Genomic DNA, 17,710 nt, shown 5'->3' on the forward strand with positions numbered 1-17,710 from the left:
TATTTCTCAATTTCAGAACTGTGCAGCCTATTTTAGATGTTTTCTGGAAAAGTCTAATCTGGCTTTCTTTTTCTTGAGCGTAACCAGCAGTTCGCATCATATTGTAAACCCTCTGTATTTCCATTCATGAAAGCATCTCTTGATTTAGATTTCAACAGTGATACACTTCTGTCCTCCAGAGTGTTCTTGACTTGTTTGTGAAGTTGTTTTTCTTAACCATAGCAATAATTTTCCCATTATGCACTTCAGTTGTCTTCTGTGGTCTTTCAGGTCTGCCAGTCAATTAGTCCAGTTGATTTTGAGCTTGAGGAAGTTGGGTAATATGTGCAAAAATGCTTGTAATTCCTAAACAGTTAAAGCATTTTTTTTGTAAAACCCGCTGAAATAAAGCTTAAAGCTTACATTACGATCAACCATTTATTGTTTCATGTAAAATCGACTGTGGTGGTGTAAGCAAAACTTTGAAAAGTGTGTCTTTGTCCAACCAATTATTTACCTAGTATCATGGTGCTGGGTTTTTTGACCTGGAGTTATCAGTTTCAGTTTTTGGTCCTAGTTTCAAGTTTTCTAGTGTTACCTATAGCACTAGTTATCTATAGTATTCATGGTTGGGTTTTTGGTTTACATCCTATTCTTAGATTTCATTTTGCTATCTACCTTTGTCTTTCTACAGTTTATTCTATTTATTCAATGCAACTGAGAAATACTTACCTCTTTAACATTTATGGAGCCTCATTCAGGAGCAGGGATAGCTCAGTAGGTAGAGTAGTGGCCCTATGATTGGAAGGTCTGAGGTTCGAATCCACTGAATGGGTACCCCTGAGCAAGGTACCGTCCCAACACACTGCTTCCCGGGTGCCCAGTAGCTGCCCACTGCTGAGGCAGGCCCACCACGGGTCGATCAATCCTTGGCATGTGTATCGCGGTTAGCTGACTGCCTTAGCTGCCCAAATGATGTCAGCCCTTTTTTAGCCATAGCCAGTGACTGGTCCTCTCAGCAGTGTTAGCCAGTTCTCTTATAGCCTGCCGTTGTGCCTGTCCTCTGATCCCAATCTCTCTAAGCAGTTTGGCTGTTGTCTTGGCAACAAAGCCCCTGCACCCCACTTCCACCGGGCGCACCTTGATCTTTCAGCCTCTGTCCTCTGCCTCAGCTGCCAAGGCTCAAATGCCTCTTCAATTGCTTCCTCCCATGGTACCGCCAGCTCAATGACATACGCAAGTTTTTGGGAGTTAGACCAAAGGACAAGGTCTGGTCGCAGAGTAGCTGTTACGATCTCTGTGGGAAAAATTATCCTCTGGTCCAAGTCCACTTGCATCTGCCAATCCCTGGCAACCTTCAGCGGGCCCAGGTCCAGGGTTGAGGATCTCATCCTCGGCTTGTCTCCCTCCTGGACAAATACTAATGAAAACTGACGCTCCTCTTGGTTCGTGGAAAGTTGAGCGTTGATGGATTTTCTTTTGCGCTCAACTTTCTCGGCTAGACACCTGAGAACCTAGTTGTGTCTCCATGTGTATCTGCCCTGAGTAAGGCTAGTCCTACAACCAACCAAGACGTGCTTGAGTGTGGCTGGGTCCTTTACGAACCACATCTGCAGATTTATTGTTATACTGTTCTCTGTGGTAGGTGTTCTCATGTTTTAGTTCATTCCAGTTTTACTTTGGCAGTCTTTGTCTCTTGTGCCTTATTTTCAGTTTTATTTCCTTTTTTTGTTTAATTAGTTCAGCTTTGTTTCGTCACGCTCTGGTATCCACTTCCTTTGTTTACATCATGTGTTTATTTAAGGCCCCAGTTTGTCTCAGTTCCTTGTTGCGTCATACTGGTTGCCTGAGTGGTTTCCCTGGCAGGATTTTTGGATCCATTTTTTGTTTACCCTTTGGATTTTCAGCTTCATCTAAATAAAGATTTGTCTTTTGTTTAGTCACTCAGTCTTTAAGTCTGCATTTTTGCATCCACATTATCCACTCATATGACACCTCTAGCTCTATAAACTACAAAACCAGCCTACACTACAGTGAGACTGATGTGAGAGTCTAATAAAAAAACAAAAATGAGTCGACTGAAGAAAAAATACAAAGGAGCAATGGAGTCAATAAAGAGTTGTCATATACAATTTTGATATAATGGTGTCTGCACAGTCATTAAGTGTATTAGTATATTTCACTATTAAGTCTGACTCAGAAACTATGTTTTAACAGACATTTAAAAAGAAGTGGGCTTTTATACAAAAATGCATCTCCCTTTTAGATCAGCATAAGCTGGCTTCTTTTGTGAGTCACTCTAAAGAAAGTCTTTGTTGTCTGTGGTCGTGATGTAATTTAAAAGTTTGAGCAGACATCATTAGAGTTTTTGTCTTTGTCTTTAAAAAAGTGACTTTAATTTGTTTATCCACCAACCACGCTTTGTAGTTTTTGTTTGTCTAGTTATTTTCCAGTTGTCCTAAAGACTATTTAGATGTCCCACAAACACATTTACATTGTAAATTTGATGACTGCCATTATGTTGTTCTTGCAGTTACAGTTTAAGAAGAAAGGAATAAAGTGCAAACACACACAAGGAATGTTTGCATGCTTATTTGTGCATGCCTTTTATTTGTGCGTGCTCATATTTTCAAGCTCATTGCCAGCTGCTTGACTAACCATACACTTTACCTACATACAGTAAATCTGTCTCATAATATTTAATGAGAGACTATGTACCACTAATAGCTCATTTTAATTACACTAGATATGTTGATCCTTTCCTGACCAGCAACCAAAACTTCTGTTATGGTTGAGTGATTGTGGCTGGGAAAGATATGATTAGCATCCTTTTGAATCCCATGTGTTTTATTCAGCAAAAAATTTGTATCTACATGAGAGAGTTGGCCCTAAAAAGCAACATAAAAGGGCTAGTCACTTAGTGAAAAGCACTTATTGGGTTTATTGTCGTAATTAAAAGAGAAGACATTATTACTGTCTCTGTGTCTTTATTTTAGCCAGTTACAACTAGCACTATAGTTAACAAATAACACTCACTGGTCACTTTGTACAACTGTTCAGCTGCTTTTTAAAGGAAAACATCAACAATCTTTTTAAATTTACCAAGACTAATAAGAGTCCAGGGACTGATGACATATGTGGCCAGGTGCTAAATACATGTGCTGAGCAATTATGCAGCATCTTTTCTTACACCTTTCTCTAATCACTTCAGCAACAGAAGGTTCCAGAGGTGTGGAAAAAGTCAATTTTTGCTCCAGTTGCAAAGACCACAAAACCTACATCACTAAATGATTTAAGGCCTGTTTCTTTAATGTCTCTAGCGATGAAAACCTTTGAAAAGCTCATCAAGAAGGAGATTCTGGAGCAAGTAGAAAAGCTTGATCCACTGCAATTTGCATACAGGCCTTGTAGGGGCGTTGATGATGCTGTGGTCACCAGTGTTGCTCAAGTTACTTAAAAACGGTAATCAGTAACTAATTACTGATTACTTCCCAAAAAAGTAATCCGGTTACTTTACTGATTACTTATTCTTAAAAGTATTTATTTACTTAGTTACTTAGTTACATTTAAAACATGATTTACACCCTGAATAGGTAATAAAGCGATAGATCTTTCCGCCCAAATCTACTTTTTCTGCATAATCCATCATATAAAATGTAATCAAATGAAAATGTCTCTTTTTAAAACTTCTTTTATTAGTTTTAATCTTTTAACTTTATGCATCAAGCTAACATTAACTTATATGCAACATTCTCTGACTGGAAGAAATTTGTTTAACATTTAAACCTATTTTCTGCACATTCAAATTCAAATCAAATTCAAATTTTATTTGTCACACACACACAACCATACACAGTATGACATGGGGGTGAAATGCTTGTAGCTGTACAATGCCCGACCATTAAATGACAGAAGAAAAGTTTTACAATATTTACAATTTACAGTTTACTACAAAATTTACAAATTAACTTAGGAATTTACAGTAAAGAATGTGCAAATAGCAGAAGAGATTATAAAGATTATAAATTATAGGAATTATAGGATTATAGGAAATGTGTGGTGGTGCGTGTGGTGATGTGTGGGAGAGTCCAGTCTTATAGTGACGTGTGTGGGAGAGTCCAGTCCTACACCTGGTTCAGGGCCCGAATAGCCTGGGGGAAGAAGCTCCTCCTCATTCTCTCTGTTTTGGCCTTAAGGGAGCGGAAGCGCTTCCCAGACCTCAACAGTGAGAAGAGTCCATTGTTGGGATGGGAGAGGTCCATCATAATCTTCCTAGCTTTGGACTTACACCGCTTGGTGTAGATGGACAGCAGGTCAGGGAGCTCTGATTGAATGATGCGTTCGGCTGAGCGCACCACTCTTTGCAGATCTCGTCTGTCCTGCTTGGTGCTGTTCCCAAACCAGGTGCAGATGTTTGCCGTCAGGACGCTCTCGATGGTGCAGGAGTAGAAGTTCTTGAGCACCTTCAGTGGCAGATGGAAGTCTCTAAGTCTTCTGAGGAAGAAGAGAAGCTGACGGGCTTTCTTAACCAGGGAGTTGATGTGGCAGGACCATGACAGGTCCTGAGTGATGTGGACACCCAGGTATCGGAAACTGTCCACTCTCTCCACTGGCGTGCCACTGATGATGAGGGGTTTGTAATTCCTCGCCTGCTTTATATTCCTGCATATAAAATAAAATAGGTTTTTGTGTTTACACTCACTCTTTCAAGAAGGCAACCTCTGTCATGTTATGTTCAGACCATCCTCTCTTTAGGGATTTTCAACTGCTTCCCTCAGGTCATTGGTATAAAGTGCCTGCAGTGAAGACCAAGCGACAGAGTGTCTTTTACACCTGCTGCTATTATCATGCTTAATAACACATTATTGGACATTACTGATGAAATTTGGGCTGTTCTTGTTTGTTTGTTTGTTTTAGATTTATGTGTGTGTTGTTTCATGTGTGGACATGCTGCAAATCAATAAAGTTACCCAGAGGTGTGGACTCGAGTCACATGACTTGGACTCGAGTCAGACTCGAGTCATTAATTTTATGACTTTAGACTTGACTTGAAAAAATGTTGTAAGACTTGTGACTTGACTTGGACTTTTACACCAATGACTTGGGACTTGAATTGGACTTGAACCGGTTTACTTGAAAAGACTTGACATTTTACCCCAAATATAACATTTAACATGCATATTATATAGAGATTGAAAATGTGACGTCATTCACGGGTAGAACCGCAAAGGATTCTGGGAGCTCGTGGCAAGCGGTACTAGCGCACGCAGGCTTTCAATTAAAATCAGTTATACAGCAATAAAAAGAAACACAAGAAGCCGTTGTATTATTAACTGCAATAGCCGGTCGCATGACAGCCACGGGAAGCCGACGGGTAAAGAGATCGGTTGTTATCGGATTACGTCGTTGAAGAGAAATTGTTCGAGCCATGTTTCCAAAGTAACAAAGACGCGACGGGTGGCCTGGATTGCAGCCATTCAAAGATCAAATATAACGTCCCAGAACACTCCAGCTCACAGGTTAGTCTGCTCCAAGCATTTACACGAAGGTCAGTCTGCTGTTGTAGTTAATGCGTCATTTTTCTTAACATAATTGGTGATATAGGTTACAAGCAAGTCTGGCGCTGAACAGAAATTGTCGCTTCTTTGTTTATTGTGCATAAATAGTGAATTGTCCTGACACAATATTGCGTTTCGCTTCTGTTATTATGGTACATTGACAAAAACATATACTTTTAGTCACAGGATAAAACAGTTGTTTTGTATCACTAATTGTCCAGTACGATTAAAGCATCCAATATTATTGTCACTGCTACATTTCTGTGATGCTACCAGAAATTATTTCCACTGCTAATTAATTACCGTTGAGCTCAAAGGTCCTATTAATAAACGGTTAACAAATCTGTATTTATGACGACGATTTGTGAGACTGGTAAACTTATGATACGTACCATGGTCTTTACTTTCTACACTGTGCATTTCAAGGTCCTGCACCCATCCGTCGGTAAACTGTACCTGGGCTTGTTGCAGTGACCTGAAGTTACTAAACTTCATGAGTGTATGCACTCACTCCAAGAACCGTATGATTATAAATATGCATATAAATATGCTAAGATGAGATAGCTGACTTCATCTAACTAGCAAATGTTTTCCAGGCTACGTTGGTGATGCAGTTTTTTTTTTAAAATGATATTTAAAAAAAATAATCATTTATTTATGTATGATATTTTTGTCATGCGATTTTAAAGCCGGTCCTACAACCGCATCCAAGAATAACATGCAGCTTATCTCAGAACTGTCGGTGAAAATTATTCTTGGAGCTAGGTTTAATTGAGCTGCATTTTAAAGAGGTGCAATTTCACAATTTGTGTATATTTTCTAAGTTCACTATTTTGTCATGTGTTGAGAAAAACACAGATTTAAAAATTACATGGTCTAATATTTACATTTAGCATAACTGCAACATAATTTTTTTCGTTTTTTTTTAAAAGACTCGAAAGGACTTGAAATTCAAAATTTCAGACTTGTGACTTTACTTGGACTTTTACACCAGTGACTTGAGACTCGACTCTGACTTGCCTGACATTACTTGAGACTTGACTTGAGACTTGAGGATAAAGACTTGAGACTTACTTGAGACTTGCAAAACAATGACTTGGTCCCACCTCTGAAGTTACCATTGACCACTGACCACCACTGACCATTGACCATCTCTTAGTTACACTGCAACATGTCAAGGCTGGTACGGTTTCCCATGGTGCACTGAGTGTTTCACCTTCAGTAACCTTTTATTTACATGTTTATTGTAAACATGTTTACATGTATTTATATACCTCTCTACATTTAATAATTATTTACTATTAATCTCTGGGTCTCTTCCACAGCGTGTCTTTATTCTCTCTTCCTCCCCTCACCACCCAAACAGTCATGGCTGTGCTGGAGGATCCTTCTTGTTATAAGGGAGTTTTTCCTTCCCACTGTCGCCCAAGCGCTTGCACAAACTCAGATAATCTCAAACTGTTTTCTTAAACATTACAGTGAGTTCACCGTCCTCAAATTGCCTTCACAGTCATCAGCTCTCAGTCCAGTGGAGCACCTTTGGGATGTGGTGGAACAGGAAATTCATATCATGGATGTGCGGCTGACAAATCTCATGCCAATGTGGATGAGAATCTCTGAGATATATTTTAAGCCTCTTAAAGCTTCCCTTTTCCACATTTCTTGTTTTCTTTTTGTTGTTCTTTAGCTTTTGTATATGCCGTATATTCTCTTAAAATGAGTTTTTCCAGTTGAGTAAAGTACTGAGTTGCTTTGCTGTTGAATAATGCTAAAAAAATAAACTTTACTTTTCTTGGAGACTCCAGGAAGTTAATACACACAACCAAGAAATAGTGCCATACATAACCCACGGTCATATACTGTATAGTTTGACATTTTAAAACATTTATCATTGAGGAATTTAGCACATTGAATTAGTCTTTAAAGTAATTAGTGAGCTTCAGAGGTGCTGAAAGTCAAATGTATTATGGTCAGAGTAAGGCTGGTCCCCAGTGTTTAGTGCTGCTCATGCTCAGTGTGCTGATGTGAGAATGATGAAACATGTTTTAAAAAACCACATGAATGCAGCAGTGTCACTGTGAGTGTACTACAGGAAAACACAAAGTACTTGCTAGGCTCTCACTGAGAAGAAAGTAATGCTTCCTTGGGAAAAGGGCTGACTTCAATTTGCCTGCTAAGATCTTTTTTTCCCCCCAGAATGACACACAATAGTTTATGTATAAACATCCCAGATTTTCACAGCAGAAACGGTCCTTTCATTCAAAAGTGTTTCATTTTCTTCACGAGTTTTACAAAACCGCACTAAATGATATATATATAATACTAAAAGAGATGATATCATTAGTAGCATTTTTAGCATAATAAACATGTAAATAAACTGCTGTCAGTCTGAATTGGAAACATGTGCATGCTGATATTCAAGCATTCTTTGTTAAAAACACTCAGTCAGGTCATTACAACATCAGCCAGAACAGTTCCTCAAGAATTATTGGATAATTACGAGACCTCTGGCAGAAACAGCAGGCAGAACGGTTCATTAGAGAGGTCGGTGTGTTTCTGAGAAACAAACAGGGTTGCTTGCACAGATACGCCAGTGGCTCAAAGACCTGGCTGCTTTTTTGAATTAATTTTCTCACCTTAGCCCCCTAAAGCATTCTCTCTTAAAAAGTTTTAAAGGTGAGAAATACTGAGTTTCTTTGTTTTCTAATTGGATGTATAAAAGGTCAGAACAACCTTTACAAAAACATAGCCAGACACACAAAATGCTAATCAATTCTTCAGTCAAAATGACAAGAACACAGAGCTTTCCATTGCAAATGTGGTTACAGAAACCACATCCCCACATGCCTACACACACGCAGACGCACATGCAACCCATCCAGACACCCCTTTGAGCTTCTTCACAGATGATTCATCTGCGGTCTGATGTGGTTAACAATGACCAGTGTTTCTGTGTTTGTTCAGATTCCACCCTCACAGCCACATGGGACGATCAGCAAGTTTTCTTCATTCCCATGATTTTTCCTGATGTTGCTGACTAAATGAATGAAGCAATGTTTCTCTGCGGGAACAATAGTTACAATTCTTCGTATCACATGTAAATTTAGAATAGATTTCCGGTTACAGCCATTTACTAGGTAAATATCATATGGAAGTACTCCACTGATTCAGAATTGTATTCTAGTAGCTCTCATTGTAATGCCAAACTGCTAGGCTAAAAAGTGAAGCTAACGCACCTTGATAGTGGATTCGATCTATTGTCCAGCAGGGGGAGACTCCAAAGGAAGTCTGGGTAACACTTTCTAATATGTGACTAAGGGCATAGTCCCATGTCATGAAATGGATGGCTTTTATTTGACATTGTACATGTAGACATGTGAAAATATTTTTGTTACAGAAAACAAAGAAGTCATTATGATGAGAGTAAATTTAAGTAGTAATTTTAAATGATATGCAAATAATTTATGCAATGCATGAGTAATTTTAAGTACAATGGTCCCTCGTTTATCGCGGGAGTTACGTTGTAAAAATAACCCGCAATAGGTGAAATCCGCGAAGTACCCAACTTTATTTTTTACAATTATTATAGATGTTTTAAGGCTGTAAAATCCCTCACTACACATTTTATACATTTTTCTCAGACAGGCACGAACATTTTCATACTTTTCTCTCTTGTTTAAACGCAAAGTTCAAACCTTCGTAGAAAAATAAGTCCAGTATTAGAGAATGAAAAAACCTGCAGTTGCCTTTGATGGTGCAAAAAGTTTTACCGACATTGTTGTGTTTGTTGGGGAGAAAACACTTCAGAGTCACACTGCTAGTGATTTTGATTTATGTAAATTTGACAAGCTGAATGCATTCTGTACTGTACAGGAGACACGGCACAAGATTGATTGACAATGGTCTACAGCCAATCAGGACACAGAACACAATGCATTGTAAAAAAAATAAAAGCATGCAAAATTGTACAAAAAAAAAATAGAAAAATCGCAAAATTGGCCGTGAAAGGTGAACCGTGATAAAGCGAGAGACCACTGTATTGCATAACTTCAGGTATTTTACCACCTTATTTTAGTGTGCCTACCTTTAAATATTTGTAGGTAAATATAACTACGTTGTAATTTCAAATATAATATACTGAAATTCCTTTTAATTACAGAGGAATTGCAGCTTTAGCTGTATTAAAAAATGTTATCCAAGTCTGATTGCATTAACGCTGATAATTAGACGACCTTGAAGTTTTTTGCCTTGGATCACAGTTTAAAGCACAACATGATAGTAATTTTGTAAATTATGGTCCTATTTAGAGTTAAATGGAAAATAAAAGAGGCTAAGCTCCTCACCCCCACTCCCCTTTGCTCTTCTCTAGCTCTACCCTCTCTTCTAAACATAGTCACATTTTGGCAACAGTCAAATTACCAAACTTGAGGTTACAAAATAATCTGCTTCTTTGAGAAGGTCTGTGTGAAGCAGGATCATTGTTTTCAACAATGGAAAATAGCTAAACGCCTGATCAAAATCATAGAGTATAAAAGATGGCGCTAGCTACTGTGACGTAAGTCGCTGGTTTCTGAAGTTCCATTTTGATGTCTCAAGATGAGCAAAAAGCCTGTGAAATCAGAGGGTGGGCCTGACTGTGAAACTGCACATTCATTGGCAAAAGACTTACCAGTTAGACGTTGTTTTGAAACATAGCATGACCAAGATTTATAAAACTTCTTAATTTTTTTCTTCAGTATGACCCAAATTGAGTGACCAAACCCATAAATGGCATTCAGATAGAATGCAGGTTGATGCATTTTTACGACCCAGAAGCTATGTCCACATTTTACACTGTCTACACTCACAAATGTTGCAAATGTCTCCAAATATTGCAATATGCTATTGTATGTTCATCGCGTAATTCAGACACATTTACATGCAGTCAGTTTGCCATGCTCTTTGTTTCTGTCATGGTGGCCGGGGTCTTGGACCCAGGGGTTTTGAGTTTATGTCTTTTGGTATGATTCATGTTTGCATTTTGTTCCCTATGGAATATTTTCTAGTGTTCTTATTTGAAAACTCTGTTAAGTTACTGATGACTTTAGGTTTATATTTTTGCCCTGTCCTCTCGTGTTCCCTCCATCAGTCTCATTTCCTTGTCTTTCAGCTTTACCTTGTGTCAGGTTAGTCTTTAGTATCTTGCTTCCTGTTTTAATTTAGTGACTGTTCCCTGTGTCTTTTGTTCAGTTTCACTTTCCCCAACTCATCATTTCGTTTGTCCTCCTCTGTGTCACTACCATACTATTCTCACTACCCCATAACCCTAACCCCCAGTTCATATATTGTCTCATTCTTCCTTTGCCTTTTTGTTAGGTTGCTTTATATTTCCTACCTCTAGTTTCCCTGCCACTCCTAGTGTCTTCGGTACTTTTACATTGATTGGTTTTACGTTCCATGTCAGAAACAATGTACTTTTGGACATTGTTTCTGACATCTCTGGACTATTTGGCTTGACTTTGACTTGCTCATCTTATGGTTACTTCTGTTTCTTGTGTTTGCGTCTTGATTAAGGCAGTCCACACTCCAGACAGCAGATCTTGACAGTTTCAGCATCAGATGTAACTTTTATGAAATAAAAAAAATTCAAATATGTGTTGTTTGCAGTGAAAATCCATGCCAATTTAAGTGAAAAGAGAAAATCTGGAAACTCAACTCTGGAAATATATATATATATATATATATATATATATATATATATATATATATATATATATATATATACAGGGTGGGCCATTTATATGGATACACCGTAATAACATGGGAATGGTTGGTGATATTAAAGTCCTGCTTGTGGCACATTAGTATATGTGAGGGGGCAAACTCCTCAACATGGGTGGTGACCATGGTGGCCATTTAGAAGTCGGCCATCTTGGATACAACTTTTGTTTTTTCAATAGGAAGAGGACTTCTAAATGGCCACCATAGAAAAAGAGAAAAGTTGTGTTACGGTCAAATGTCCATTTTCAAAACCCAGTAATGATCGTAACCAGAGATAGGCCTTTCTATCTGATCAATCAGCGGAGCATGTGGCCACAGGGTAATTTAGTATCTTTTGCAAAACAGATCAGTCACAAACAGAAAGGAAGTTTTGCAGTCATCTTCAATGAGCATAACATGAAAATAAATTACAATAATTATAATATGTTTGAAGATTAAGCTCTTCTACATCAAATAGAAATTCCTTTTGACCTCATATCCTCTGCCCCTCACGGGACTGTGGAGTTTTTCAGGTTTCTGCATTTTGCTTTCTGCAGTGATTGCTGGTTACAGTTAATCATTCGATTAAAGCTACTAATGACAATGCTTATCTTTACTTAACAATTACATCCAAACATAATCCCCTCTGCTACAGAGGTTATGTTTTGGGTATCATTCGTATGCATGTCATTCTGTGTTAAAACACAATACCACGATAAAGTTTTGAATGAATTCTGATAAAATGTTATAGAGGTGCAGACTGGGGTCATGCTTACAATGCATTACAATTTGGCTTAGATCCACCAAGGTTTTCAAGGTTAACCATTTATTGGTCGAAAATCGACCAAAAGCCTTATAATTTAGAAACTATAATTTTTATAAGTGTGGCGTGTATTGTCAACATGTAGAAAGCACTATATAGAGATGTAAAATATCATGTCACATTTGACCTCTGACCTCTCCTTCAAGGACAATACATTGTTCTGAAGATCAGAGTTCTATATAATGCTCTATAGAGCTATTTAAAACTAGGTTTCTTACAGCTATTGTTTGCATTGACAACGTATAGGTATATCAACAATGATATATGGATATTCTAAATATCACGTCACCTTGGGCCTCTGGCCTCACTTTTATATTTCACATCTGCCATTTGTTCAAGTTGTTCCCAAAATATGTTAAGTCTTTAAAGAAAGTACTGTCAAGCGAAACAAAATGCTCCCTAGTTAGTTATAAATATATAGTGTAGTATAATATTATATAATAAGATCAAGTTAATTGTGTCCAGTTATTAAAAGGTCAGTACCTGTTTTCCATTACCTACTACTACATGTTTGTGTAATCAAAGTAAACAAAGTCTCTATGCTACCTTTATCTGATTTTTACTGAACTACAAACTTTGCAAATTATTATTAAAAAGGAGAAAGATAACAAAAATGGACATATAAAAAAACTGTTTAAACTACATGTTAAATACTGGTCTCGGAGTGCTTCTTTCCTTCTTTATAAAGGTTTTTATAAAGTTGTAACATTTAATCAGTTGCTTTGTGTCTTTCTGCCATTCAGGCTTACCTTCTTTTTGCATATTTCCAACAACATCATCAACGACTGGACAACTTACAAAGAGCCCCATGTCCATTCCTATATACAACCTGAGCTGCCGTGCCTATGACCTGCCTGCCACTCCAGACATGTGGCCATGATGTCAGTCTAGAAAACCTTTCAGTGCTATAATTCATTCATTCCCTAACTTCCAAAATCTGAACGGGCTCTAACATTACAGTTAAAGTGTAAACCTTGTTTCGCATCCGTAAAAAATATATTAAGATGAAAGTGCTGAGTGCCAGAACTGAGGAAGCATCTGCAGCCCATTCGGGACCTTTCTTCTTTATTGCCCTATTTAAAACATTCTTTGGCAAAATAATCAAAATTCAAGCATTTTAAGTTATTTTGGATCATTTAAAATAGCAACATTGCTCAACAAGTTGACAGGACAACTTGCGATCTGCAACCTATTCAAAGTAATATTCTAACACTGGTCAGACTATGCCATAGTACCTCTGTCAGAAGCTCTGTGAAGCTTACTAAATGATCAAACGTCACAAAGTGGCACAACATCGGAACTCACGTTGAGCCACATCAATCATTTAATGGGATCCAGATGAGGCGCTGAATGAGTAAAACATTCTGTAACATCAGATATGTCTTTGTGTTTTTGCACAATGGCTTGCCAAAATAGCCCAAAGTTTTAGAATTGAGGTGGTCCTTTGTGTTTGGTCTACTCATTTTAGGTTCAGTTTACTCAACTGGCAGAATATAGGACTAGAAAAATGTAGCTCCTGAGCTTCAAAAGTGTAAAACCAGTGGTTAAAGTGTGTTTCCCCCCTCTTTTGCCCTCAGTCTTCTAGTTCACAGATACCTGTCTTGTTTGCCATCATAGCAAGGAATAAAGGAAGAGACTTCTCCGGAGCAATAAATGATGTGTGTTATACTGACAGATGACAGCACAAATTGTGACCATGTGCTGAAAGAAGGTAGAAGGCTGTAATTTTGGGAGAAGAGGGGAATTACTCTTGTCGTTTTATGACTTTTCACATCAGCTATTATAGTGTAATTTATTATTCTGTCAGTAAGCGGCACATAGGAGAAATTCTTTGGTAAATGATGTATATTTTAACTTTGGAAGCAGAAACGGAATGACCTGTAGTAAATTAAAATGTGGAAATTGCTCAGAGGATGTGAACAGGTTTTCATGTAAAGAAAATATCTGCAACCATATTTACTGCAGATGTTGAGCTTTGCTGTCAAGAATACTGCAGTAAATATTAAGGTTAGTTTTATTACTTTTATTCTTATTCTTCGTCTTACTTTTCTTTTGAGAATAATTTTGCTTAATGACTTGAAACAAAAGAAGAGAAATGGGGGATTTAAACAGAAAGCAAGGCTATGCATTCAAAATGTTAGTTGCATCTTTTTGTCCTTTACCTAGCAGTTGGAAGAGGAGGGCATTCTCAGAGTTGTTTATGATTTCCTTCTGTTTCCTGTGATCAGTGGTTACGGTATCACCTCAATGGTCAGTCGTTGATGTTTTATATTATCCTCGATGCGGTTTCTCCATTTTTTCTTTTGCGCCATAGGATCTTGAACGGTCATCGATTTGCATTCATTCAGCACAAGTTACCCAACAATCAAAGTCATTGTATTTGATCTTCAGCAGGTGACTGCTTGTCACATTGCAAGTATACCACCTTATTTCATAGGTGGTTTAGAAAGGACACCCCGAAATTTTTTCCAAGGCAACTTTTTGGATTACCTGCAGTTTGCACATGTCAGTTTTGAGTAAGGTCCATGTCTTGGATCCATAATGCATAAGTGCACAGCCCTAACAGGCTATCTAATAGGCTCTGTATCTGAGACCAGTCTTAGAAGCCATCTGCTAATCTGACTTACTATCTAGGGGGAAAAAGTTAAACGGATATGGGATACTATGTAACCGATACCTGGTTCAAGACTTCCTTTTAAAATCTGTTCAGCAATTCAGTGTTTTTTATTTTAGCCCAAACTATGATCTTGATCTGTTCGTATGCTTCAAATAATTGTTTTGGTGGCTACCACTGGAAACTCTAAATAATTTAAAGAAAAGGGAAGTTTTGTGCAAGAAAGCCAAACTCTTTTTAAGATGTTCTGAGCTTTGTAACATGGTGCATTATCCTGCAGTTCATGGTCACCAACAACACTCAGGTAGGCTGTAGCAATACTCAAGGGGTCCAAAGTGTGATAAGAAAATATCCTCCACATCATTACAACACCACCACCAGCCTGAACTGTTGATACAAGGCAGGATGGATTCATGCTTTGAATTTTTTTATACCAAGTTTTGACCCTGTCGATCAAATGCTGCAGCAGAAAATGAGACTCATCAGACCAGGCAACGATTTTCCAATTCTCTACTGTCCAATTTGTGTGAGCCTGGTTGAAAGGTAGCCATAGTTTCCTGTTCTTAGCTGACAGGAGTGTCACTAGATGTGGTCTTCTCTCGCTGTAGCCTATCAAGGTTTGATGTGTTATACATTCAGAGATGCTCTTCTACATAACTTAGTTGTAATTAGTGGTTAGTTAGTGGATAGGCTCCTTAAACCCTAAAATTGGGAAGAAAATGGATGGATGCTGTTTTCTATTTGAAGCACTCTTTGGCAACTGGCATCAACTATAGGATTTTCTCCCACAGAACTGCCGTTCACCGGATGTTTTCTCTTTTTTGACCGTTCTCTGTGAACCATCGATATGATTATTTTAGAAAATCCCAGCAGATCAGCATTTTTTGAAATACCAGCCAGTCTTGCACCAACAACCGCGCCATGTTCAGAGTGACTTAAATCACCTTTCTTCCCCGTTCTGATGCTTGGTTTAAACTTAGTTAGTTGGTGGTCTTGGCCATGTCTAAACATCTAAATAAATTGAGTTGCTGACATGTGATTGTATGTTAATGAGCATTTGAACACATAAGGCCATGTGTGTTTAAATCTTCAAAAATGACATAAATGCTTTTTATATTAGAAAACTTTCACTATGTTCTTGTCAGGCAAGACACCCATGAATGTATAATACATACTGTATGAAAACTGAGAGCCAGGATGTGCGTTTTTATGTACGGCTATTTTCCATATTTCAGTTGGAAAATGCTTGTTTTTAAAGCACAGGCTTTTATTTTAATAGCTCTAAATCCTGCCAGTGAAACATTAAACCTGCTAAACATGTTAAACATGTAAAAGAGTTTAATGACCATTCAGGGAAAACTAAAGCAACAAAACGTGAAAAATTACTTTCCAGAAAAGCTGCACTAAAATAAAAATGTCTTCAAGGATTTATATATTTATCTGAATTTTTGCGGCCGAAGCTGTATGTTTAAGAACCACTTTGGTAGGTTTAAAACTCTCACCAGATAACAGTAAATCACTTTACACAAGATGTACAAACCCCCTCCCCAAAAACAAAAAACCAGCAAACATATTGTAGTACTGTAAATTCTAATAACACCATAAATGTCTGCTTTTTTCTGAGGTGGTGTGATGTTTTTCTGTCTTTGTAAGAGAAAAGTGGTTTAGCAACGATTTCAGCACCAGTTTTTTTAATTGATGAATCATCCCCGAAATTATCTCATTTCTCTGATAAATGCCGCCCTCATCTCTCCTTCCTTCACCCCTCTCCGGTGATCTCATTCATTTAGCTTAAGAGGCAGGAACTCATAATCTCTTTCAAACTTTTTTTTGGTAAATTTTCAACAGCAGTGCCCCCCCCCCCCCCCCACACACACACACACACACACAAAACAGCTGGTTACAGCTGGCAGCACCTCACTTGCTCACTTTTATTTATGTGTGTTTTGTGATGTCATTATGAAATTAATTCCTTGTTGGGTTTTTGTTGGACCTTAAAGGAAATGCTTGCTGTTGGTCAAATCTCTTGCTCTGCAGTATCTTTGAGAACTGTTGTTGAGGGATTAGGCCACAGTCATGTCAGTTACACTCTCTCTCCTCCAAATAAAATGACATGTGCATAAACAGAGCGAGGGATGGAAAAATACATTATATAAAAAAGCATTATAGTTTTCATGTTGTGTATTAATAGACAACTCTCCAACATCTACTCCCCCCTGAGGATGAGAAGAACATGTTTTTCTTTAAGCGATAAGGCTAAATGATATGCACAATGCTAATACAGCTTTCATAAACACTAGACAGGAAGCCGAAGTCTCAAACGCAGCTGTATCCATTTCCAGATGTCACTTGAACCCTGCCTCACGTCTCCTTTTTGTTTCTCTATATAAATTCAGTCTGTATCACCCTGAATTACCTTTATCCCTGCTGTCAACCCCTCTCTCTCTCCTCTCTGTCCCCACATATCTGCTCACCAGCTGCGTTCAGATGGCCGAGAGGAGCAGGCTGAATGGGGTTTTATAGAGTGCACGCTCTGACGCACATGCATTCACAGGGTGTTGTGAGCGACCTGCTAAAGCAGGGATCCAGGTCTTTTGTCCCATGAGCCTGGAAACTCTTTATTCCTTTTCCCACTTCTTTTCGCCATTTGAGACCATATCAATACTTGCAAGTGGCTGCTGACAAACTTAGGTTTTGGTCAGAGAAGGTCAGGAATTTGGCTGTTTCTCTGCTGCTAATCGGATTAGTGTTTCTTTTCTTTTCTTTCTCGTTTTGCATGGCTAATATGAAAGTGATTAGACTGTCTATTCGCAGTACAAATCCTTTAAAGTTTAACATCGACTTCATTCAGAACTCTCATGACAAAAAGGCCATGTTTCCTTTTTCTATGTCATGTTCACTGCAGTTTTGGAAGGCCTTTTCTCTAGCAGAGGAAGAGGCCAGCTTTTAGGATAAAAAAAACTGTCAGCAGTGTCAGCTAATCTTGGCTCAACCACA

Source organism: Maylandia zebra, linkage group LG15 (assembly GCF_041146795.1).
Source record: "Maylandia zebra isolate NMK-2024a linkage group LG15, Mzebra_GT3a, whole genome shotgun sequence".
Taxonomy (NCBI): Eukaryota; Metazoa; Chordata; class Actinopteri; order Cichliformes; family Cichlidae; genus Maylandia; species Maylandia zebra.